Source organism: Lissotriton vulgaris, chromosome 7, assembly GCF_964263255.1.
Source record: "Lissotriton vulgaris chromosome 7, aLisVul1.2, whole genome shotgun sequence".
NCBI classification, from domain to species: Eukaryota; Metazoa; Chordata; class Amphibia; order Caudata; family Salamandridae; genus Lissotriton; species Lissotriton vulgaris.
Genome location: NC_141695.1, coordinates 1,391,209,356 through 1,391,233,057, shown reverse-complemented (window position 1 = coordinate 1,391,233,057; position 23,702 = coordinate 1,391,209,356). Strand labels below are relative to the sequence as shown.

At 45.1% G+C, this 23,702-nt stretch overlaps 21 non-coding genes across 21 annotated transcripts; 8 read left to right on the top strand and 13 right to left on the bottom strand.

The window, feature by feature from the left end:
* Positions 1 to 347: 347 nt before the first annotated feature.
* LOC147705570 (U6 spliceosomal RNA) lies at positions 348 to 454 on the bottom strand. The gene has a single exon (XR_015298154.1). It is a non-coding gene; the product is annotated as a U6 spliceosomal RNA (small nuclear RNA).
* Positions 455 to 2,258: 1,804 nt separating this feature from the next.
* Positions 2,259 to 2,365, bottom strand: LOC147705569 (U6 spliceosomal RNA). The gene has a single exon (XR_015298372.1). It is a non-coding gene; the product is annotated as a U6 spliceosomal RNA (small nuclear RNA).
* Positions 2,366 to 3,083: 718 nt separating this feature from the next.
* Positions 3,084 to 3,156, top strand: TRNAR-ACG (transfer RNA arginine (anticodon ACG)). Its single transcript has one exon. It is a non-coding gene; the product is annotated as a tRNA-Arg (tRNA).
* A 1,011-nt stretch (positions 3,157 to 4,167) lies between these two features.
* On the bottom strand, positions 4,168 to 4,274 carry LOC147705567 (U6 spliceosomal RNA). Its single transcript, XR_015298153.1, has one exon. It is a non-coding gene; the product is annotated as a U6 spliceosomal RNA (small nuclear RNA).
* A 1,804-nt stretch (positions 4,275 to 6,078) lies between these two features.
* On the bottom strand, positions 6,079 to 6,185 carry LOC147705566 (U6 spliceosomal RNA). Its single transcript, XR_015298152.1, has one exon. It is a non-coding gene; the product is annotated as a U6 spliceosomal RNA (small nuclear RNA).
* A 716-nt stretch (positions 6,186 to 6,901) lies between these two features.
* Positions 6,902 to 6,974, top strand: TRNAR-ACG (transfer RNA arginine (anticodon ACG)). Its single transcript has one exon. It is a non-coding gene; the product is annotated as a tRNA-Arg (tRNA).
* A 1,012-nt stretch (positions 6,975 to 7,986) lies between these two features.
* LOC147705564 (U6 spliceosomal RNA) lies at positions 7,987 to 8,093 on the bottom strand. The gene has a single exon (XR_015298371.1). It is a non-coding gene; the product is annotated as a U6 spliceosomal RNA (small nuclear RNA).
* A 718-nt stretch (positions 8,094 to 8,811) lies between these two features.
* TRNAR-ACG (transfer RNA arginine (anticodon ACG)) lies at positions 8,812 to 8,884 on the top strand. The gene has a single exon. It is a non-coding gene; the product is annotated as a tRNA-Arg (tRNA).
* Positions 8,885 to 9,895: 1,011 nt separating this feature from the next.
* LOC147705562 (U6 spliceosomal RNA) lies at positions 9,896 to 10,002 on the bottom strand. Its single transcript, XR_015298151.1, has one exon. It is a non-coding gene; the product is annotated as a U6 spliceosomal RNA (small nuclear RNA).
* A 716-nt stretch (positions 10,003 to 10,718) lies between these two features.
* On the top strand, positions 10,719 to 10,791 carry TRNAR-ACG (transfer RNA arginine (anticodon ACG)). Its single transcript has one exon. It is a non-coding gene; the product is annotated as a tRNA-Arg (tRNA).
* Positions 10,792 to 11,805: 1,014 nt separating this feature from the next.
* LOC147705560 (U6 spliceosomal RNA) lies at positions 11,806 to 11,912 on the bottom strand. Its single transcript, XR_015298150.1, has one exon. It is a non-coding gene; the product is annotated as a U6 spliceosomal RNA (small nuclear RNA).
* A 718-nt stretch (positions 11,913 to 12,630) lies between these two features.
* TRNAR-ACG (transfer RNA arginine (anticodon ACG)) lies at positions 12,631 to 12,703 on the top strand. The gene has a single exon. It is a non-coding gene; the product is annotated as a tRNA-Arg (tRNA).
* A 1,011-nt stretch (positions 12,704 to 13,714) lies between these two features.
* Positions 13,715 to 13,821, bottom strand: LOC147705558 (U6 spliceosomal RNA). Its single transcript, XR_015298366.1, has one exon. It is a non-coding gene; the product is annotated as a U6 spliceosomal RNA (small nuclear RNA).
* Positions 13,822 to 14,539: 718 nt separating this feature from the next.
* TRNAR-ACG (transfer RNA arginine (anticodon ACG)) lies at positions 14,540 to 14,612 on the top strand. The gene has a single exon. It is a non-coding gene; the product is annotated as a tRNA-Arg (tRNA).
* Positions 14,613 to 15,627: 1,015 nt separating this feature from the next.
* LOC147705556 (U6 spliceosomal RNA) lies at positions 15,628 to 15,734 on the bottom strand. Its single transcript, XR_015298149.1, has one exon. It is a non-coding gene; the product is annotated as a U6 spliceosomal RNA (small nuclear RNA).
* A 716-nt stretch (positions 15,735 to 16,450) lies between these two features.
* Positions 16,451 to 16,523, top strand: TRNAR-ACG (transfer RNA arginine (anticodon ACG)). The gene has a single exon. It is a non-coding gene; the product is annotated as a tRNA-Arg (tRNA).
* Positions 16,524 to 17,537: 1,014 nt separating this feature from the next.
* LOC147705554 (U6 spliceosomal RNA) lies at positions 17,538 to 17,644 on the bottom strand. Its single transcript, XR_015298292.1, has one exon. It is a non-coding gene; the product is annotated as a U6 spliceosomal RNA (small nuclear RNA).
* Positions 17,645 to 18,362: 718 nt separating this feature from the next.
* On the top strand, positions 18,363 to 18,435 carry TRNAR-ACG (transfer RNA arginine (anticodon ACG)). Its single transcript has one exon. It is a non-coding gene; the product is annotated as a tRNA-Arg (tRNA).
* Positions 18,436 to 19,447: 1,012 nt separating this feature from the next.
* Positions 19,448 to 19,554, bottom strand: LOC147705552 (U6 spliceosomal RNA). Its single transcript, XR_015298329.1, has one exon. It is a non-coding gene; the product is annotated as a U6 spliceosomal RNA (small nuclear RNA).
* Positions 19,555 to 21,364: 1,810 nt separating this feature from the next.
* On the bottom strand, positions 21,365 to 21,471 carry LOC147705551 (U6 spliceosomal RNA). The gene has a single exon (XR_015298359.1). It is a non-coding gene; the product is annotated as a U6 spliceosomal RNA (small nuclear RNA).
* Positions 21,472 to 23,275: 1,804 nt separating this feature from the next.
* LOC147705550 (U6 spliceosomal RNA) lies at positions 23,276 to 23,382 on the bottom strand. Its single transcript, XR_015298148.1, has one exon. It is a non-coding gene; the product is annotated as a U6 spliceosomal RNA (small nuclear RNA).
* Positions 23,383 to 23,702: the final 320 nt, after the last annotated feature.

The following is a 23,702-nucleotide window of genomic DNA, read 5'->3' as shown; positions in this document are numbered from 1 at the left end:
AAGGCACTCCCAGACATCCCTGAGGCCTTCATTTGCATAGGCCCTGCCCTTCTCTTTGTCCTGCTTCCCACAAAGCAACACAACACTGCAGCAGTATAGATTTGGGGGTGGTGAAGAATAATGACAGTGAGGCTAAAAAAGAGAAAGAAAAGTCCCAGAAGTCCTGCAGGCTTCCTTGCTAAATGCAGCTGAACATAGAGCGCACCTTCTTTACTGCAAAGCAAATACATTAAAAATGTTGAGGAGAGACTAATTGAAAAATACATATTACGGGGACAGCACTGGGACCTGCTTTATTTTTTCAATTAGTCTTGAAAACAAAAAAGATTTTTCTCCTAAAAGCTGTTAAAAATATGGAACGCTTCACGAATTTGCGTGTCATCCTTGCGCAGGGGCCATGCTAATCTTCTCTGTATCGTTCCAATTTTAGTATATGTGCTGCCGAAGCGAGCACACTTTATTGATGAACTGACAATGTTTATAAACTCTCTAAATCTACAGTCTCTAGACATAGGGTGGCCTGGCAGAGATGCTCAGATGGCCAATACGCATTCAAATCTGAGCCAATGGTCAAAAATGTATGAAGAGTAGCAATCCATTATTCTTCACTGCATTTGTGGTCCAAGACTAAACACACCGTAAGTATGTAGATTATGCCAGGTTTGCAAAGGCTCCTGGTTCGGGCTACAGACAAGGAGCATTGTGACGTCACGCTGCCTGTGGAACAGTGATATTAAAGGTGAAACAGCTGCACAGTAGGTTAGGTGAAGGGCTCTGAGAGTGGAAAGGCAGCATGCTTGGATCCCTGGACAAGGTGAGCTTATGATAATGTGTCTGAATGTTCGCCTGTGTTGTAATATTAAACCCCTTATTCTTTTAAACGCCTACTTACTAAGGAGTTCTCAAGCTCAGCCCCACACAGACCTGGAACTGATTATGTTAATGCAAACTATTTAAGAAACTGAGCCTGATCTAAAAGATTTCCTTGGATCTAGGACCATTTCGCCTAGCTTTTAGGTGCTTCCTTCTCCTAAAGTCCTTTGTAAAACTTGGGAAAACCTCACAGAACAGACTTCCAGGAGGTCAGATGGGTTTCCTTGTGCCTTCACACACACACACACACACACACTTTCTAGCCCACTTAAGGACAAAAGGATGCGTAAGCCTACATAGGGCCAGTGGCGCAATGGATAACGCGTCTGACTACGGATCAGAAGATTGTAGGTTCGACTCCTATCTTGCTCGGAAGGGTTGTAGGTCCCTGTTTGATTATATTCCTGTGGAATTCTTATTTACCTCAGACTTGTTGTAGGTTCAATATTCTCCAGCAGGACTCATCCAGCAGTTGTTCCACAGGTAGAGCGCAAGTAATAGGACCACGGCTAGTTAAACGTTTCCCATTTGCTGCTGGACTCTATGTGATGGCCGTCACGTGGTGTGCTGCTTTTGTATTTCAACATGGGTCCCTGATACTCTTAATTGCGAAAAAGCTTGTTGACAAAAGTGTGTGTGCGCAAGGGTCTGTGGACGTAGGCAGGTGTGTGCACTTGAATGCTTACCCATTTACATGTGTGAGAGGAACAAACCAACTCCCTGTGGGCTGCAGGCTTACAACTGGTAGCCCCAGTAGCCAGGCAGAACCACAGGTAAGGAGAGAGAGAGAAAGTTGGTCCATTATTAGAGAAGGCCCATAAGCATCTTGCACTGCTACCTTCTTCCCCTCTCAGCCACGATCGGCCAAGACCTCTCTGTTAGGGTAGAGGGTGAACATTTCTTGGACCTCAGAAACTGAGGGATGTAGACCCAATATGTCCTCCAAGCGCCTAGAGACCTGGTGCCCAATCTGGCATGGTGTTTTTCAGCTTACCCGACCAATCCGGTTGCAAGGTGGACTTTAACAATACTGCTAAAAAGGCACTCCCAGACATCCCTGAGGCCTTCATTTGCATAGGCCCTGCCCTTCTCTTTGTCCTGCTTCCCACAAAGCAACACAACACTGCAGCAGTATAGATTTGGGGGTGGTGAAGCATAAAGACAGTGAGGCTAAAAAAGAGAAAGAAAAGTCCCAGAAGTCCTGCAGGCTTCCTTGCTAAATGCAGCTGAACATAGAGCGCACCTTCTTTACTGCAAAGCAAATACATTAAAAATGTTGAGGAGAGACTAATTGAAAAATACATATTACGGGGACAGCACTGGGACCTGCTTTATTTTTTCAATTAGTCTTGAAAACAAAAAAGATTTCTCTCCTAAAAGCTGTTAAAAATATGGAACGCTTCACGAATTTGCGTGTCATCCTTGCGCAGGGGCCATGCTAATCTTCTCTGTATCGTTCCAATTTTAGTATATGTCCTGCCGAAGCGAGCACACTTTATTGATGAACTGACAATGTTTATAAACTCTCTAAATCTACAGTCTCTAGACATAGGGTGGCCTGGCAGAGATGCTCAGATGGCCAATACGCATTCAAATCTGAGCCAATGGTCAAAAATGTATGAAGAGTAGCAATCCATTATTCTTCACTGCATTTGTGGTCCAAGACTAAACACACCGTAAGTATGTAGATTATGCCAGGTTTGCAAAGGCTCCTGGTTCGGGCTACAGACAAGGAGCATTGTGACGTCACGCTGCCTGTGGAACAGTGATATTAAAGGTGAAACAGCTGCACAGTAGGTTAGGTGAAGGGCTCTGAGAGTGGAAAGGCAGCATGCTTGGATCCCTGGACAAGGTGAGCTTATGATAATGTGTCTGAATGTTCGCCTGTGTTGTAATATTAAACCCCTTATTCTTTTAAACGCCTACTTACTAAGGAGTTCTCAAGCTCAGCCCCACACAGACCTGGAACTGATTATGTTAATGCAAACTATTTAAGAAACTGAGCCTGATCTAAAAGATTTCCTTGGATCTAGGACCATTTCGCCTAGCTTTTAGGTGCTTCCTTCTCCTAAAGTCCTTTGTAAAACTTGGGAAAACCTCACAGAACAGACTTCCAGGAGGTCAGATGGGTTTCCTTGTGCCTTCACACACACACACACACACACACTTTCTAGCCCACTTAAGGACAAAAGGATGCGTAAGTCTACATAGGGCCAGTGGCGCAATGGATAACGCGTCTGACTACGGATCAGAAGATTGTAGGTTCGACTCCTATCTGGCTCGGAAGGGTTGTAGGTCCCTGTTTGATTATATTCCTGTGGAATTCTTATTTACCTCAGACTTGTTGTAGGTTCAATATTCTCCAGCAGGACTCATCCAGCAGTTGTTCCACAGGTAGAGCGCAAGTAATAGGACCACGGCTAGTTAAACGTTTCCCATTTGCTGCTGGACTCTATGTGATGGCCGTCACGTGGTGTGCTGCTTTTGTATTTCAACATGGGTCCCTGATACTCTTAATTGCGAAAAAGCTTGTTGACAAAAGTGTGTGTGCGCGAAGGTCTGTGGACGTAGGCAGGTGTGTGCACTTGAATGCTTACCCATTTACATGAGTGAGAGGAACAAACCAACTCCCTGTGGGCTGCAGGCTTACAACTGGTAGCCCCAGTTGCCAGGCAGAACCACAGGTAAGGAGAGAGAGAAAGTTGGTCTATTATTAGAGAAGGACCATAAGCATCTTGCACTGCTACCTTCTTCCCCTCTCGGCCACGATCGGCCAAGACCTCTCTATTAGGGTAGAGGGTGAACATTTCTTGGACCTCAGAAACTGAGGGATGTAGACCCAATATGTCCTCCAAGCGCCTAGAGACCTGGTGCCCAATCTGGCATGGTGTTTTTCAGCTTACCCGACCAATCCGGTTGCAAGGTGGACTTTAACAATACTGCTAAAAAGGCACTCCCAGACATCCCTGAGGCCTTCATTTGCATAGGTCCTGCCCTTCTCTTTGTCCTGCTTCCCACAAAGCAACACAACACTGCAGCAGTATAGATTTGGGGGTGGTGAAGAATAATGACAGTGAGGCTAAAAAAGAGAAAGAAAAGTCCCAGAAGTCCTGCAGGCTTCCTTGCTAAATGCAGCTGAACATAGAGCGCACCTTCTTTACTGCAAAGCAAATACATTAAAAATGTTGAGGAGAGACTAATTGAAAAATACATATTACGGGGACAGCACTGGGACCTGCTTTATTTTTTCAATTAGTCTTGAAAACAAAAAAGATTTTTCTCCTAAAAGCTGTTAAAAATATGGAACGCTTCACGAATTTGCGTGTCATCCTTGCGCAGGGGCCATGCTAATCTTCTCTGTATCGTTCCAATTTTAGTATATGTGCTGCCGAAGCGAGCACACTTTATTGATGAACTGACAATGTTTATAAACTCTCTAAATCTACAGTCTCTAGACATAGGGTGGCCTGGCAGAGATGCTCAGATGGCCAATACGCATTCAAATCTGAGCCAATGGTCAAAAATGTATGAAGAGTAGCAATCCATTATTCTTCACTGCATTTGTGGTCCAAGACTAAACACACCGTAAGTATGTAGATTATGCCAGGTTTGCAAAGGCTCCTGGTTCGGGCTACAGACAAGGAGCATTGTGACGTCACGCTGCCTGTGGAACAGTGATATTAAAGGTGAAACAGCTGCACAGTAGGTTAGGTGAAGGGCTCTGAGAGTGGAAAGGCAGCATGCTTGGATCCCTGGACAAGGTGAGCTTATGATAATGTGTCTGAATGTTCGCCTGTGTTGTAATATTAAACCCCTTATTCTTTTAAACGCCTACTTACTAAGGAGTTCTCAAGCTCAGCCCCACACAGACCTGGAACTGATTATGTTAATGCAAACTATTTAAGAAACTGAGCCTGATCTAAAAGATTTCCTTGGATCTAGGACCATTTCGCCTAGCTTTTAGGTGCTTCCTTCTCCTAAAGTCCTTTGTAAAACTTGGGAAAACCTCACAGAACAGACTTCCAGGAGGTCAGATGGGTTTCCTTGTGCCTTCACACACACACACACACACACACTTTCTAGCCCACTTAAGGACAAAAGGATGCGTAAGTCTACATAGGGCCAGTGGCGCAATGGATAACGAGTCTGACTACGGATCAGAAGATTGTATGTTCGACTCCTATCTGGCTTGGAAGGGTTGTAGGTCCCTGTTTGATTATATTCCTGTGGAATTCTTATTTACCTCAGACTTGTTGTAGGTTCAATATTCTCCAGCAGGACTCATCCAGCAGTTGTTCCACATGTAGAGTGCAAGTAATAGGACCACGGCTAGTTAAACGTTTCCCATTTGCTGCTGGACTCTATGAGATGGCCGTCACGTGGTGTGCTGCTTTTGTATTTCAACATGGGTCCCTGATACTCTTAATTGCGAAAAAGCTTGTTGACAAAAGTGTGTGTGCGCGAGGGTCTGTGGACGTAGGCAGGTGTGTGCACTTGAATGCTTACCCATTTACATGTGTGAGAGGAACAAACCAACTCCCTGTGGGCTGCAGGCTTACAACTGGTAGCCCCAGTAGCCAGGCAGAACCACAGGTAAGGAGAGAGAGAGAAAGTTGGTCCATTATTAGAGAAGGCCCATAAGCATCTTGCACTGCTACCTTCTTCCCCTCTCAGCCACGATCGGCCAAGACCTCTCTGTTAGGGTAGAGGGTGAACATTTCTTGGACCTCAGAAACTGAGGGATGTAGACCCAATATGTCCTCCAAGCGCCTAGAGACCTGGTGCCCAATCTGGCATGGTGTTTTTCAGCTTACCCGACCAATCCGGTTGCAAGGTGGACTTTAACAATACTGCTAAAAAGGCACTCCCAGACATCCCTGAGGCCTTCATTTGCATAGGCCCTGCCCTTCTCTTTGTCCTGCTTCCCACAAAGCAACACAACACTGCAGCAGTATAGATTTGGGGGTGGTGAAGAATAATGACAGTGAGGCTAAAAAAGAGAAAGAAAAGTCCCAGAAGTCCTGCAGGCTTCCTTGCTAAATGCAGCTGAACATAGAGCGCACCTTCTTTACTGCAAAGCAAATACATTAAAAATGTTGAGGAGAGACTAATTGAAAAATACATATCACGGGGACAGCACTGGGACCTGCTTTATTTTTTCAATTAGTCTTGAAAACAAAAAAGATTTCTCTCCTAAAAGCTGTTAAAAATATGGAACGCTTCACGAATTTGCGTGTCATCCTTGCGCAGGGGCCATGCTAATCTTCTCTGTATCGTTCCAATTTTAGTATATGTGCTGCCGAAGCGAGCACACTTTATTGATGAACTGACAATGTTTATAAACTCTCTAAATCTACAGTCTCTAGACATAGGGTGGCCTGGCAGAGATGCTCAGATGGCCAGTACGCATTCACATCTGAGCCAATGGTCAAAAATGTATGAAGAGTAGCAATCCATTATTCTTCACTGCATTTGTGGTCCAAGACTAAACACACCGTAAGTATGTAGATTATACCAGGTTTGCAAAGGCTCCTGGCTCGGGCTACAGACAAGGAGCATTGTGACGTCACGCTGCCTGTGGAACAGTGATATTAAAGGTGAAACAGCTGCACAGTAGGTTAGGTGAAGGGCTCTGAGAGTGGAAAGGCAGCATGCTTGGGTCCCTGGACAAGGTGAGCTTATGATAATGTGTCTGAATGTTCGCCTGTGTTGTAATATTAAACCCCTTATTGTTGTAAATGCCTACTTACTAAGGAGTTCTCAAGCTCAGCCCCACACAGACCTGGAACTGATTATGTTAATGCAAACTATTTAAGAAACTGAGCCTGATCTAAAAGATTTCCTTGGATCTAGGACCATTTCGCCTAGCTTTTAGGTGCTTCCTTCTCCTAAAGTCCTTTGTAAAACTTGGGAAAACCTCACAGAACAGACTTCCAGGAGGTCAGATGGGTTTCCTTGTGCCTTCACACACACACACACACACACTTTCTAGCCCACTTAAGGACAAAATGATGCGTAAGTCTACATAGGGCCAGTGGCGCAATGGATAACGCGTCTGACTACGGATCAGAAGATTGTAGGTTCGACTCCTATCTGGCTCGGAAGGGTTGTAGGTCCCTGTTTGATTATATTCCTGTGGAATTCTTATTTACCTCAGACTTGTTGTAGGTTCAATATTCTCCAGCAGGACTCATCCAGCAGTTGTTCCACGGTAGAGCGCAAGTAATAGGACCACAGCTAGTTAAACGTTTCCCATTTGCTGCTGGACTCTATGTGATGGCCGTCACGTGGTGTGCTGCTTTTGTATTTCAACATGGGTCCCTGATACTCTTAATTGCGAAAAAGCTTGTTGACAAAAGTGTGTGTGCGCAAGGGTCTGTGGACGTAGGCAGGTGTGTGCACTTGAATGCTTACCCATTTACATGTGTGAGAGGAACAAACCAACTCCCTGTGGGCTGCAGGCTTACAACTGGTAGCCCCAGTAGCCAGGCAGAACCACAGGTAAGGAGAGAGAGAGAAAGTTGGTCCATTATTAGAGAAGGCCCATAAGCATCTTGCACTGCTACCTTCTTCCCCTCTCAGCCACGATCGGCCAAGACCTCTCTGTTAGGGTAGAGGGTGAACATTTCTTGGACCTCAGAAACTGAGGGATGTAGACCCAATATGTCCTCCAAGCGCCTAGAGACCTGGTGCCCAATCTGGCATGGTGTTTTTCAGCTTACCCGACCAATCCGGTTGCAAGGTGGACTTTAACAATACTGCTAAAAAGGCACTCCCAGACATCCCTGAGGCCTTCATTTGCATAGGCCCTGCCCTTCTCTTTGTCCTGCTTCCCACAAAGCAACACAACACTGCAGCAGTATAGATTTGGGGGTGGTGAAGCATAAAGACAGTGAGGCTAAAAAAGAGAAAGAAAAGTCCCAGAAGTCCTGCAGGCTTCCTTGCTAAATGCAGCTGAACATAGAGCGCACCTTCTTTACTGCAAAGCAAATACATTAAAAATGTTGAGGAGAGACTAATTGAAAAATACATATTACGGGGACAGCACTGGGACCTGCTTTATTTTTTCAATTAGTCTTGAAAACAAAAAAGATTTCTCTCCTAAAAGCTGTTAAAAATATGGAACGCTTCACGAATTTGCGTGTCATCCTTGCGCAGGGGCCATGCTAATCTTCTCTGTATCGTTCCAATTTTAGTATATGTCCTGCCGAAGCGAGCACACTTTATTGATGAACTGACAATGTTTATAAACTCTCTAAATCTACAGTCTCTAGACATAGGGTGGCCTGGCAGAGATGCTCAGATGGCCAATACGCATTCAAATCTGAGCCAATGGTCAAAAATGTATGAAGAGTAGCAATCCATTATTCTTCACTGCATTTGTGGTCCAAGACTAAACACACCGTAAGTATGTAGATTATGCCAGGTTTGCAAAGGCTCCTGGTTCGGGCTACAGACAAGGAGCATTGTGACGTCACGCTGCCTGTGGAACAGTGATATTAAAGGTGAAACAGCTGCACAGTAGGTTAGGTGAAGGGCTCTGAGAGTGGAAAGGCAGCATGCTTGGATCCCTGGACAAGGTGAGCTTATGATAATGTGTCTGAATGTTCGCCTGTGTTGTAATATTAAACCCCTTATTCTTTTAAACGCCTACTTACTAAGGAGTTCTCAAGCTCAGCCCCACACAGACCTGGAACTGATTATGTTAATGCAAACTATTTAAGAAACTGAGCCTGATCTAAAAGATTTCCTTGGATCTAGGACCATTTCGCCTAGCTTTTAGGTGCTTCCTTCTCCTAAAGTCCTTTGTAAAACTTGGGAAAACCTCACAGAACAGACTTCCAGGAGGTCAGATGGGTTTCCTTGTGCCTTCACACACACACACACACACACACTTTCTAGCCCACTTAAGGACAAAAGGATGCGTAAGTCTACATAGGGCCAGTGGCGCAATGGATAACGCGTCTGACTACGGATCAGAAGATTGTAGGTTCGACTCCTATCTGGCTCGGAAGGGTTGTAGGTCCCTGTTTGATTATATTCCTGTGGAATTCTTATTTACCTCAGACTTGTTGTAGGTTCAATATTCTCCAGCAGGACTCATCCAGCAGTTGTTCCACAGGTAGAGCGCAAGTAATAGGACCACGGCTAGTTAAACGTTTCCCATTTGCTGCTGGACTCTATGTGATGGCCGTCACGTGGTGTGCTGCTTTTGTATTTCAACATGGGTCCCTGATACTCTTAATTGCGAAAAAGCTTGTTGACAAAAGTGTGTGTGCGCGAAGGTCTGTGGACGTAGGCAGGTGTGTGCACTTGAATGCTTACCCATTTACATGAGTGAGAGGAACAAACCAACTCCCTGTGGGCTGCAGGCTTACAACTGGTAGCCCCAGTTGCCAGGCAGAACCACAGGTAAGGAGAGAGAGAAAGTTGGTCTATTATTAGAGAAGGACCATAAGCATCTTGCACTGCTACCTTCTTCCCCTCTCGGCCACGATCGGCCAAGACCTCTCTATTAGGGTAGAGGGTGAACATTTCTTGGACCTCAGAAACTGAGGGATGTAGACCCAATATGTCCTCCAAGCGCCTAGAGACCTGGTGCCCAATCTGGCATGGTGTTTTTCAGCTTACCCGACCAATCCGGTTGCAAGGTGGACTTTAACAATACTGCTAAAAAGGCACTCCCAGACATCCCTGAGGCCTTCATTTGCATAGGTCCTGCCCTTCTCTTTGTCCTGCTTCCCACAAAGCAACACAACACTGCAGCAGTATAGATTTGGGGGTGGTGAAGAATAATGACAGTGAGGCTAAAAAAGAGAAAGAAAAGTCCCAGAAGTCCTGCAGGCTTCCTTGCTAAATGCAGCTGAACATAGAGCGCACCTTCTTTACTGCAAAGCAAATACATTAAAAATGTTGAGGAGAGACTAATTGAAAAATACATATTACGGGGACAGCACTGGGACCTGCTTTATTTTTTCAATTAGTCTTGAAAACAAAAAAGATTTTTCTCCTAAAAGCTGTTAAAAATATGGAACGCTTCACGAATTTGCGTGTCATCCTTGCGCAGGGGCCATGCTAATCTTCTCTGTATCGTTCCAATTTTAGTATATGTGCTGCCGAAGCGAGCACACTTTATTGATGAACTGACAATGTTTATAAACTCTCTAAATCTACAGTCTCTAGACATAGGGTGGCCTGGCAGAGATGCTCAGATGGCCAATACGCATTCAAATCTGAGCCAATGGTCAAAAATGTATGAAGAGTAGCAATCCATTATTCTTCACTGCATTTGTGGTCCAAGACTAAACACACCGTAAGTATGTAGATTATGCCAGGTTTGCAAAGGCTCCTGGTTCGGGCTACAGACAAGGAGCATTGTGACGTCACGCTGCCTGTGGAACAGTGATATTAAAGGTGAAACAGCTGCACAGTAGGTTAGGTGAAGGGCTCTGAGAGTGGAAAGGCAGCATGCTTGGATCCCTGGACAAGGTGAGCTTATGATAATGTGTCTGAATGTTCGCCTGTGTTGTAATATTAAACCCCTTATTCTTTTAAACGCCTACTTACTAAGGAGTTCTCAAGCTCAGCCCCACACAGACCTGGAACTGATTATGTTAATGCAAACTATTTAAGAAACTGAGCCTGATCTAAAAGATTTCCTTGGATCTAGGACCATTTCGCCTAGCTTTTAGGTGCTTCCTTCTCCTAAAGTCCTTTGTAAAACTTGGGAAAACCTCACAGAACAGACTTCCAGGAGGTCAGATGGGTTTCCTTGTGCCTTCACACACACACACACACACACTTTCTAGCCCACTTAAGGACAAAATGATGCGTAAGTCTACATAGGGCCAGTGGCGCAATGGATAACGCGTCTGACTACGGATCAGAAGATTGTAGGTTCGACTCCTATCTGGCTCGGAAGGGTTGTAGGTCCCTGTTTGATTATATTCCTGTGGAATTCTTATTTACCTCAGACTTGTTGTAGGTTCAATATTCTCCAGCAGGACTCATCCAGCAGTTGTTCCACGGTAGAGCGCAAGTAATAGGACCACAGCTAGTTAAACGTTTCCCATTTGCTGCTGGACTCTATGTGATGGCCGTCACGTGGTGTGCTGCTTTTGTATTTCAACATGGGTCCCTGATACTCTTAATTGCGAAAAAGCTTGTTGACAAAAGTGTGTGTGTGCGCGCGAGGGTCTGTGGACGTAGGCAGGTGTGTGCACTTGAATGCTTACCCATTTACATGTGTGAGAGGAACAAACCAACTCCCTGTGGGCTGCAGGCTTACAACTGGTAGCCCCAGTAGCCAGGCAGAACCACAGGTAAGGAGAGAGAGAAAGTTGGTCCATTATTAGAGAAGGACCATAAGCATCTTGCACTGCTACCTTCTTCCCCTCTCAGCCACGATCGGCCAAGACCTCTCTATTAGGGTAGAGGGTGAACATTTCTTGGACCTCAGAAACTGAGGGATGTAGACCCAATAAGTCCTCCAAGCGCCTAGAGACCTGGTGCCCAATCTGGCATTGTGTTTTTCAGCTTACCCGACCAATCCGGTTGCAAGGTGGACTTTAACAATACTGCTAAAAAGGCACTCCCAGACATCCCTGAGGCCTTCATTTGCATAGGCCCTGCCCTTCTCTTTGTCCTGCTTCCCACAAAGCAACACAACACTGCAGCAGTATAGATTTGGGGGTGGTGAAGAATAATGACAGTGAGGCTAAAAAAGAGAAAGAAAAGTCCCAGAAGTCCTGCAGGCTTCCTTGCTAAATGCAGCTGAACATAGAGCGCACCTTCTTTACTGCAAAGCAAATACATTAAAAATGTTGAGGAGAGACTAATTGAAAAATACATATTACGGGGACAGCACTGGGACCTGCTTTATTTTTTCAATTAGTCTTGAAAACAAAAAAGATTTCTCTCCTAAAAGCTGTTAAAAATATGGAACGCTTCACGAATTTGCGTGTCATCCTTGCGCAGGGGCCATGCTAATCTTCTCTGTATCGTTCCAATTTTAGTATATGTGCTGCCGAAGCGAGCACACTTTATTGATGAACTGACAATGTTTATAAACTCTCTAAATCTACAGTCTCTAGACATAGGGTGGCCTGGCAGAGATGCTCAGATGGCCAGTACGCATTCAAATCTGAGCCAATGGTCAAAAATGTATGAAGAGTAGCAATCCATTATTCTTCACTGCATTTGTGGTCCAAGACTAAACACACCGTAAGTATGTAGATTATGCCAGGTTTGCAAAGGCTCCTGGTTCGGGCTACAGACAAGGAGCATTGTGACGTCACGCTGCCTGTGGAACAGTGATATTAAAGGTGAAACAGCTGCACAGTAGGTTAGGTGAAGGGCTCTGAGAGTGGAAAGGCAGCATGCTTGGATCCCTGGACAAGGTGAGCTTATGATAATGTGTCTGAATGTTCGCCTGTGTTGTAATATTAAACCCCTTATTCTTTTAAACGCCTACTTACTAAGGAGTTCTCAAGCTCAGCCCCACACAGACCTGGAACTGATTATGTTAATGCAAACTATTTAAGAAACTGAGCCTGATCTAAAAGATTTCCTTGGATCTAGGACCATTTCGCCTAGCTTTTAGGTGCTTCCTTCTCCTAAAGTCCTTTGTAAAACTTGGGAAAACCTCACAGAACAGACTTCCAGGAGGTCAGATGGGTTTCCTTGTGCCTTCACACACACACACACACACACACTTTCTAGCCCACTTAAGGACAAAAGGATGCGTAAGTCTACATAGGGCCAGTGGCGCAATGGATAACGCGTCTGACTACGGATCAGAAGATTGTAGGTTCGACTCCTATCTGGCTCGGAAGGGTTGTAGGTCCCTGTTTGATTATATTCCTGTGGAATTCTTATTTACCTCAGACTTGTTGTAGGTTCAATATTCTCCAGCAGGACTCATCCAGCAGTTGTTCCACAGGTAGAGCGCAAGTAATAGGACCACGGCTAGTTAAACGTTTCCCATTTGCTGCTGGACTCTATGTGATGGCCGTCACGTGGTGTGCTGCTTTTGTATTTCAACATGGGTCCCTGATACTCTTAATTGCGAAAAAGCTTGTTGACAAAAGTGTGTGTGCGCGAAGGTCTGTGGACGTAGGCAGGTGTGTGCACTTGAATGCTTACCCATTTACATGAGTGAGAGGAACAAACCAACTCCCTGTGGGCTGCAGGCTTACAACTGGTAGCCCCAGTAGCCAGGCAGAACCACAGGTAAGGAGAGAGAGAAAGTTGGTCTATTATTAGAGAAGGCCCATAAGCATCTTGCACTGCTACCTTCTTCCCCTCTCGGCCACGATCGGCCAAGACCTCTCTATTAGGGTAGAGGGTGAACATTTCTTGGACCTCAGAAACTGAGGGATGTAGACCCAATATGTCCTCCAAGCGCCTAGAGACCTGGTGCCCAATCTGGCATGGTGTTTTTCAGCTTACCCGACCAATCCGGTTGCAAGGTGGACTTTAACAATACTGCTAAAAAGGCACTCCCAGACATCCCTGAGGCCTTCATTTGGATAGGTCCTGCCCTTCTCTTTGTCCTGCTTCCCACAAAGCAACACAACACTGCAGCAGTATAGATTTGGGGGTGGTGAAGAATAATGACAGTGAGGCTAAAAAAGAGAAAGAAAAGTCCCAGAAGTCCTGCAGGCTTCCTTGCTAAATGCAGCTGAACATAGAGCGCACCTTCTTTACTGCAAAGCAAATACATTAAAAATGTTGAGGAGAGACTAATTGAAAAATACATATTACGGGGACAGCACTGGGACCTGCTTTATTTTTTCAATTAGTCTTGAAAACAAAAAAGATTTCTCTCCTAAAAGCTGTTAAAAATATGGAACGCTTCACGAATTTGCGTGTCATCATTGCGCAGGGGCCATGCTAATCTTCTCTGTATCGTTCCAATTTTAGTATATGTGCTGCCGAAGCGAGCACACTTTATTGATGAACTGACAATGTTTATAAACTCTCTAAATCTACAGTCTCTAGACATAGGGTGGCCTGGCAGAGATGCTCAGATGGCCAATACGCATTCAAATCTGAGCCAATGGTCAAAAATGTATGAAGAGTAGCAATCCATTATTCTTCACTGCATTTGTGGTCCAAGACTAAACACACCGTAAGTATGTAGATTATGCCAGGTTTGCAAAGGCTCCTGGTTCGGGCTACAGACAAGGAGCATTGTGACGTCACGCTGCCTGTGGAACAGTGATATTAAAGGTGAAACAGCTGCACAGTAGGTTAGGTGAAGGGCTCTGAGAGTGGAAAGGCAGCATGCTTGGATCCCTGGACAAGGTGAGCTTATGATAATGTGTCTGAATGTTCGCCTGTGTTGTAATATTAAACCCCTTATTCTTTTAAACGCCTACTTACTAAGGAGTTCTCAAGCTCAGCCCCACACAGACCTGGAACTGATTATGTTAATGCAAACTATTTAAGAAACTGAGCCTGATCTAAAAGATTTCCTTGGATCTAGGACCATTTCGCCTAGCTTTTAGGTGCTTCCTTCTCCTAAAGTCCTTTGTAAAACTTGGGAAAACCTCACAGAACAGACTTCCAGGAGGTCAGATGGGTTTCCTTGTGCCTTCACACACACACACACACACACACTTTCTAGCCCACTTAAGGACAAAAGGATGCATAAGTCTACATAGGGCCAGTGGCGCAATGGATAACGCGTCTGACTACGGATCAGAAGATTGTAGGTTCGACTCCTATCTGGCTCGGAAGGGTTGTAGGTCCCTGTTTGATTATATTCCTGTGGAATTCTTATTTACCTCAGACTTGTTGTAGGTTCAATATTCTCAAGCAGGACTCATCCAGCAGTTGTTCCACAGGTAGAGCGCAAGTAATAGGACCACGGCTAGTTAAACGTTTCCCATTTGCTGCTGGACTCTATGTGATGGCCGTCACGTGGTGTGCTGCTTTTGTATTTCAACATGGGTCCCTGATACTCTTAATTGCGAAAAAGCTTGTTGACAAAAGTGTGTGTGCGCGAGGGTCTGTGGACGTAGGCATGTGTGTGCACTTGAATGCTTACCCATTTACATGTGTGAGAGGAACAAACCAACTCCCTGTGGGCTGCAGGCTTACAACTGGTAGCCCCAGTAGCCAGGCAGAACCACAGGTAAGGAGAGAGAGAGAGAAAGTTGGTCCATTATTAGAGAAGGCCCATAAGCATCTTGCACTGCTACCTTCTTCCCCTCTCAGCCACGATCGGCCAAGACCTCTCTGTTAGGGTAGAGGGTGAACATTTCTTGGACCTCAGAAACTGAGGGATGTAGACCCAATATGTCCTCCAAGCGCCTAGAGACCTGGTGCCCAATCTGGCATGGTGTTTTTCAGCTTACCCGACCAATCCGGTTGCAAGGTGGACTTTAACAATACTGCTAAAAAGGCACTCCCAGACATCCCTGAGGCCTTCATTTGCATAGGCCCTGCCCTTCTCTTTGTCCTGCTTCCCACAAAGCAACACAACACTGCAGCAGTATAGATTTGGGGGTGGTGAAGAATAATGACAGTGAGGCTAAAAAAGAGAAAGAAAAGTCCCAGAAGTCCTGCAGGCTTCCTTGCTAAATGCAGCTGAACATAGAGCGCACCTTCTTTACTGCAAAGCAAATACATTAAAAATGTTGAGGAGAGACTAATTGAAAAATACATATCACGGGGACAGCACTGGGACCTGCTTTATTTTTTCAATTAGTCTTGAAAACAAAAAAGATTTCTCTCCTAAAAGCTGTTAAAAATATGGAACGCTTCACGAATTTGCGTGTCATCCTTGCGCAGGGGCCATGCTAATCTTCTCTGTATCGTTCCAATTTTAGTATATGTGCTGCCGAAGCGAGCACACTTTATTGATGAACTGACAATGTTTATAAACTCTCTAAATCTACAGTCTCTAGACATAGGGTGGCCTGGCAGAGATGCTCAGATGGCCAGTACGCATTCACATCTGAGCCAATGGTCAAAAATGTATGAAGAGTAGCAATCCATTATTCTTCACTGCATTTGTGGTCCAAGACTAAACACACCGTAAGTATGTAGATTATACCAGGTTTGCAAAGGCTCCTGGCTCGGGCTACAGACAAGGAGCATTGTGACGTCACGCTGCCTGTGGAACAGTGATATTAAAGGTGAAACAGCTGCACAGTAGGTTAGGTGAAGGGCTCTGAGAGTGGAAAGGCAGCATGCTTGGGTCCCTGGACAAGGTGAGCTTATGATAATGTGTCTGAATGTTCGCCTGTGTTGTAATATTAAACCCCTTATTGTTGTAAATGCCTACTTACTAAGGAGTTCTCAAGCTCAGCCCCACACAGACCTGGAACTGATTATGTTAATGCAAACTATTTAAGAAACTGAGCCTGATCTAAAAGATTTCCTTGGATCTAGGACCATTTCGCCTAGCTTTTAGGTGCTTCCTTCTCCTAAAGTCCTTTGTAAAACTTGGGAAAACCTCACAGAACAGACTTCCAGGAGGTCAGATGGGTTTCCTTGTGCCTTCACACACACACACACACACACTTTCTAGCCCACTTAAGGACAAAATGATGCGTAAGTCTACATAGGGCCAGTGGCGCAATGGATAACGCGTCTGACTACGGATCAGAAGATTGTAGGTTCGACTCCTATCTGGCTCGGAAGGGTTGTAGGTCCCTGTTTGATTATATTCCTGTGGAATTCTTATTTACCTCAGACTTGTTGTAGGTTCAATATTCTCCAGCAGGACTCATCCAGCAGTTGTTCCACGGTAGAGCGCAAGTAATAGGACCACAGCTAGTTAAACGTTTCCCATTTGCTGCTGGACTCTATGTGATGGCCGTCACGTGGTGTGCTGCTTTTGTATTTCAACATGGGTCCCTGATACTCTTAATTGCGAAAAAGCTTGTTGACAAAAGTGTGTGTGTGCGCGCGAGGGTCTGTGGACGTAGGCAGGTGTGTGCACTTGAATGCTTACCCATTTACATGTGTGAGAGGAACAAACCAACTCCCTGTGGGCTGCAGGCTTACAACTGGTAGCCCCAGTAGCCAGGCAGAACCACAGGTAAGGAGAGAGAGAAAGTTGGTCCATTATTAGAGAAGGACCATAAGCATCTTGCACTGCTACCTTCTTCCCCTCTCAGCCACGATCGGCCAAGACCTCTCTATTAGGGTAGAGGGTGAACATTTCTTGGACCTCAGAAACTGAGGGATGTAGACCCAATAAGTCCTCCAAGCGCCTAGAGACCTGGTGCCCAATCTGGCATTGTGTTTTTCAGCTTACCCGACCAATCCGGTTGCAAGGTGGACTTTAACAATACTGCTAAAAAGGCACTCCCAGACATCCCTGAGGCCTTCATTTGCATAGGCCCTGCCCTTCTCTTTGTCCTGCTTCCCACAAAGCAACACAACACTGCAGCAGTATAGATTTGGGGGTGGTGAAGAATAATGACAGTGAGGCTAAAAAAGAGAAAGAAAAGTCCCAGAAGTCCTGCAGGCTTCCTTACTAAATGCAGCTGAACATAGAGCGCACCTTCTTTACTGCAAAGCAAATACATTAAAAATGTTGAGGAGAGACTAATTGAAAAATACATATCACGGGGACAGCACTGGGACCTGCTTTATTTTTTCAATTAGTCTTGAAAACAAAAAAGATTTCTCTCCTAAAAGCTGTTAAAAATATGGAACGCTTCACGAATTTGCATGTCATCCTTGCGCAGGGGCCATGCTAATCTTCTCTGTATCGTTCCAATTTTAGTATATGTGCTGCCGAAGCGAGCACACTTTATTGATGAACTGACAATGTTTATAAACTCTCTAAATCTACAGTCTCTAGACATAGGGTGGCCTGGCAGAGATGCTCAGATGGCCAATACGCATTCAAATCTGAGCCAATGGTCAAAAATGTATGAAGAGTAGCAATCCATTATTCTTCACTGCATTTGTGGTCCAAGACTAAACACACCGTAAGTATGTAGATTATGCCAGGTTTGCAAAGGCTCCTGGTTCGGGCTACAGACAAGGAGCATTGTGACGTCACGCTGCCTGTGGAACAGTGATATTAAAGGTGAAACAGCTGCACAGTAGGTTAGGTGAAGGGCTCTGAGAGTGGAAAGGCAGCATGCTTGGATCCCTGGACAAGGTGAGCTTATGATAATGTGTCTGAATGTTCGCCTGTGTTGTAATATTAAACCCCTTATTCTTTTAAACGCCTACTTACTAAGGAGTTCTCAAGCTCAGCCCCACACAGACCTGGAACTGATTATGTTAATGCAAACTATTTAAGAAACTGAGCCTGATCTAAAAGATTTCCTTGGATCTAGGACCATTTCACCTAGCTTTTAGGTGCTTCCTTCTCCTAAAGTCCTTTGTAAAACTTGGGAAAACCTCACAGAACAGACTTCCAGGAGGTCAGATGGGTTTCCTTGTGCCTTCACACACACACACACACACACACTTTCTAGCCCACTTAAGGACAAAAGGATGCGTAAGTCTACATAGGGCCAGTGGCGCAATGGATAACGCGTCTGACTACGGATCAGAAGATTGTAGGTTCGACTCCTATCTGGCTCGGAAGGGTTGTAGGTCCCTGTTTGATTATATTCCTGTGGAATTCTTATTTACCTCAGACTTGTTGTAGGTTCAATATTCTCCAGCAGGACTCATCCAGCAGTTGTTCCACAGGTAGAGCGCAAGTAATAGGACCACGGCTAGTTAAACGTTTCCCATTTGCTGCTGGACTCTATGTGATGGCCGTCACGTGGTGTGCTGCTTTTGTATTTCAACATGGGTCCCTGATACTCTTAATTGCGAAAAAGCTTGTTGACAAAAGTGTGTGTGCGCGAATGTCTGTGGACGTAGGCAGGTGTGTGCACTTGAATGCTTACCCATTTACATGTGTGAGAGGAACAAACCAACTCCCTGTGGGCTGCAGGCTTACAACTGGTAGCCCCAGTAGCCAGGCAGAACCACAGGTAAGGAGAGAGAGAAAGTTGGTCTATTATTAGAGAAGGACCATAAGCATCTTGCACTGCTACCTTCTTCCCCTCTCGGCCACGATCGGCCAAGACCTCTCTATTAGGGTAGAGGGTGAACATTTCTTGGACTTCAGAAACTGAGGGATGTAGACCCAATATGTCCTCCAAGCGCCTAGAGACCGGGTGCCCAATCTGGCATGGTGTTTTTCAGCTTACCCGACCAATCCGGTTGCAAGGTGGACTTTAACAATACTGCTAAAAAGGCACTCCCAGACATCCCTGAGGCCCTCATTTGCATAGGCCCTGCCCTTCTCTTTGTCCTGCTTCCCACAAAGCAACACAACACTGCAGCAGTATAGATTTGGGGGTGGTGAAGAATAATGACAGTGAGGCTAAAAAAAGAGAAAGAAAAGTCCCAGAAGTCCTGCAGGCTTCCTTGCTAAATGCAGCTGAACATAGAGCGCACCTTCTTTACTGCAAAGCAAATACATTAAAAATGTTGAGGAGAGACTAATTGAAAAATACATATTACGGGGACAGCACTTGGACCTGCTTTATTTTTTCAATTAGTCTTGAAAACAAAAAAGATTTCTCTCCTAAAAGCTGTTAAAAATATGGAACGCTTCACAAATTTGTGTGTCATCCTTGCGCAGGGGCCATGCTAATCTTCTCTGTATCGTTCCAATTTTAGTATATGTGCTGCCGAAGCGAGCACACTTTATTGATGAACTGACAATGTTTATAAACTCTCTAAATCTACAGTCTCTAGACATAGGGTGGCCTGGCAGAGATGCTCAGATGGCCAATACGCATTCAAATCTGAGCCAATGGTCAAAAATGTATGAAGAGTAGCAATCCATTATTCTTCACTGCATTTGTGGTCCAAGACTAAACACACCGTAAGTATGTAGATTATGCCAGGTTTGCAAAGGCTCCTGGTTCGGGCTACAGACAAGGAGCATAGTGACGTCACGCTGCCAGTGGAACAGTGATATTAAAGGTGAAACAGCTGCACAGTAGGTTAGGTGAAGGGCTCTGAGAGTGGAAAGGCAGCATGCTTGGATCCCTGGACAAGGTGAGCTTATGATAATGTGTCTGAATGTTCGCCTGTGTTGTAATATTAAACCCCTTATTCTTTTAAACGCCTACTTACTAAGGAGTTCTCAAGCTCAGCCCCACACAGACCTGGAACTGATTATGTTAATGCAAACTATTTAAGAAACTGAGCCTGATCTAAAAGATTTCCTTGGATCTAGGACCATTTCGCCTAGCTTTTAGGTGCTTCCTTCTCCTAAAGTCCTTTGTAAAACTTGGGAAAACCTCACAGAACAGACTTCCAGGAGGTCAGATGGGTTTCCTTGTGCCTTCACACACACACACACACACACACACACACACTTTCTAGCCCACTTAAGGACAAAAGGATGCATAAGTCTACATAGGGCCAGTGGCGCAATGGATAACGCGTCTGACTACGGATCAGAAGATTGTAGGTTCGACTCCTATCTGGCTTGGAAGGGTTGTAGGTCCCTGTTTGATTATATTCCTGTGGAATTCTTATTTACCTCAGACTTGTTGTAGGTTCAATATTCTCCAGCAGGACTCATCCAGCAGTTGTTCCACAGGTAGAGCGCAAGTAATAGGACCACGGCTAGTTAAACGTTTCCCATTTGCTGCTGGACTCTATGTGATGGCCGTCACGTGGTGTGCTGCTTTTGTATTTCAACATGGGTCCCTAATACTCTTAATTGCGAAAAAGCTTGTTGACAAAAGTGTGTGTGCGCGAAGGTCTGTGGACGTAGGCAGGTGTGTGCACTTGAATGCTTACCCATTTACATGAGTGAGAGGAACAAACCAACTCCCTGTGGGCTGCAGGCTTACAACTGGTAGCCCCAGTAGCCAGGCAGAACCACAGGTAAGGAGAGAGAGAAAGTTGGTCTATTATTAGAGAAGGCCCATAAGCATCTTGCACTGCTACCTTCTTCCCCTCTCGGCCACGATCGGCCAAGACCTCTCTATTAGGGTAGAGGGTGAACATTTCTTTGACCTCAGAAACTGAGGGATGTAGACCCAATATGTCCTCCAAGCGCCTAGAGACCTGGTGCCCAATCTGGCATGGTGTTTTTCAGCTTACCCGACCAATCCGGTTGCAAGGTGGACTTTAACAATACTGCTAAAAAGGCACTCCCAGACATCCCTGAGGCCTTCATTTGCATAGGTCCTGCCCTTCTCTTTGTCCTGCTTCCCACAAAGCAACACAACACTGTAGCAGTATAGATTTGGGGGTGGTGAAGAATAATGACAGTGAGGCTAAAAAAGAGAAAGAAAAGTCCCAGAAGTCCTGCAGGCTTCCTTGCTAAATGCAGCTGAACATAGAGCGCACCTTCTTTACTGCAAAGCAAATACATTAAAAATGTTGAGGAGAGACTAATTGAAAAATACATATTACGGGGACAGCACTGGGACCTGCTTTATTTTTTCAATTAGTCTTGAAAACAAAAAAGATTTCTCTCCTAAAAGCTGTTAAAAATATGGAACGCTTCACGAATTTGCGTGTCATCCTTGCGCAGGAGCCATGCTAATCTTCTCTGTATCGTTCCAATTTTAGTATATGTGCTGCCGAAGCGAGCACACTTTATTGATGAACTGACAATGTTTATAAACTCTCTAAATCTACAGTCTCTAGACATAGGGTGGCCTGGCAGAGATGCTCAGATGGCCAATACGCATTCAAATCTGAGCCAATGGTCAAAAATGTATGAAGAGTAGCAATCCATTATTCTTCACTGCATTTGTGGTCCAAGACTAAACACACCGTAAGTATGTAGATTATGCCAGGTTTGCAAAGGCTCCTGGTTCGGGCTACAGACAAGGAGCATTGTGACGTCACGCTGCCTGTGGAACAGTGATATTAAAGGTGAAACAGCTGCACAGTAGGTTAGGTGAAGGGCTCTGAGAGTGGAAAGGCAGCATGCTTGGATCCCTGGACAAGGTGAGCTTATGATAATGTGTCTGAATGTTCGCCTGTGTTGTAATATTAAACCCCTTATTCTTTTAAACGCCTACTTACTAAGGAGTTCTCAAGCTCAGCCCCACACAGACCTGGAACTGATTATGTTAATGCAAACTATTTAAGAAACTGAGCCTGATCTAAAAGATTTCCTTGGATCTAGGACCATTTTGCCTAGCTTTTAGGTGCTTCCTTCTCCTAAAGTCCTTTGTAAAACTTGGGAAAACCTCACAGAACAGACTTCCAGGAGGTCAGATGGGTTTCCTTGTGCCTTCACACACACACACACACACACACTTTCTAGCCCACTTAAGGACAAAAGGATGCATAAGTCTACATAGGGCCAGTGGCGCAATGGATAACGCGTCTGACTACGGATCAGAAGATTGTAGGTTTGACTCCTATCTGGCTCGGAAGGGTTGTAGGTCCCTGTTTGATTATATTCCTGTGGAATTCTTATTTACCTCAGACTTGTTGTAGGTTCAATATTCTCCAGCAGGACTCATCCAGCAGTTGTTCCACAGGTAGAGCGCAAGTAATAGGACCACGGCTAGTTAAACGTTTCCCATTTGCTGCTGGACTCTATGTGATGGCCGTCACGTGGTGTGCTGCTTTTGTATTTCAACATGGGTCCCTGATACTCTTAATTGCGAAAAAGCTTGTTGACAAAAGTGTGTGTGCGCGAGGGTCTGTGGTCGTAGGCAGGTGTGTGCACTTGAATGCTTACCCATTTACATGTGTGAGAGGAACAAACCAACTCCCTGTGGGCTGCAGGCTTACAACTGGTAGCCCCAGTAGCCAGGCAGAACCACAGGTAAGGAGAGAGAGAGAAAGTTGGTCCATTATTAGAGAAGGCCCATAAGCATCTTGCACTGCTACCTTCTTCCCCTCTCAGCCACGATCGGCCAAGACCTCTCTGTTAGGGTAGAGGGTGAACATTTCTTGGACCTCAGAAACTGAGGGATGTAGACCCAATATGTCCTCCAAGCGCCTAGAGACCTGGTGCCCAATCTGGCATGGTGTTTTTCAGCTTACCGGACCAATCCGGTTGCAAGGTGGACTTTAACAATACTGCTAAAAAGGCACTCCCAGACATCCCTGAGGCCTTCATTTGCATAGGCCCTGCCCTTCTCTTTGTCCTGCTTCCCACAAAGCAACACAACACTGCAGCAGTATAGATTTGGGGGTGGTGAAGAATAATGACAGTGAGGCTAAAAAAGAGAAAGAAAAGTCCCAGAAGTCCTGCAGGCTTCCTTGCTAAATGCAGCTGAACATAGAGCGCACCTTCTTTACTGCAAAGCAAATACATTAAAAATGTTGAGGAGAGACTAATTGAAAAATACATATCACGGGGACAGCACTGGGACCTGCTTTATTTTTTCAATTAGTCTTGAAAACAAAAAAGATTTCTCTCCTAAAAGCTGTTAAAAATATGGAACGCTTCACGAATTTGCGTGTCATCCTTGCGCAGGGGCCATGCTAATCTTCTCTGTATCGTTCCAATTTTAGTATATGTGCTGCCGAAGCGAGCACACTTTATTGATGAACTGACAATGTTTATAAACTCTCTAAATCTACAGTCTCTAGACATAGGGTGGCCTGGCAGAGATGCTCAGATGGCCAATACGCATTCAAATCTGAGCCAATGGTCAAAAATGTATGAAGAGTAGCAATCCATTATTCTTCACTGCATTTGTGGTCCAAGACTAAACACACCGTAAGTATGTAGATTATGCCAGGTTTGCAAAGGCTCCTGGTTCGGGCTACAGACAAGGAGCATTGTGACGTCACGCTGCCTGTGGAACAGTGATATTAAAGGTGAAACAGCTGCACAGTAGGTTAGGTGAAGGGCT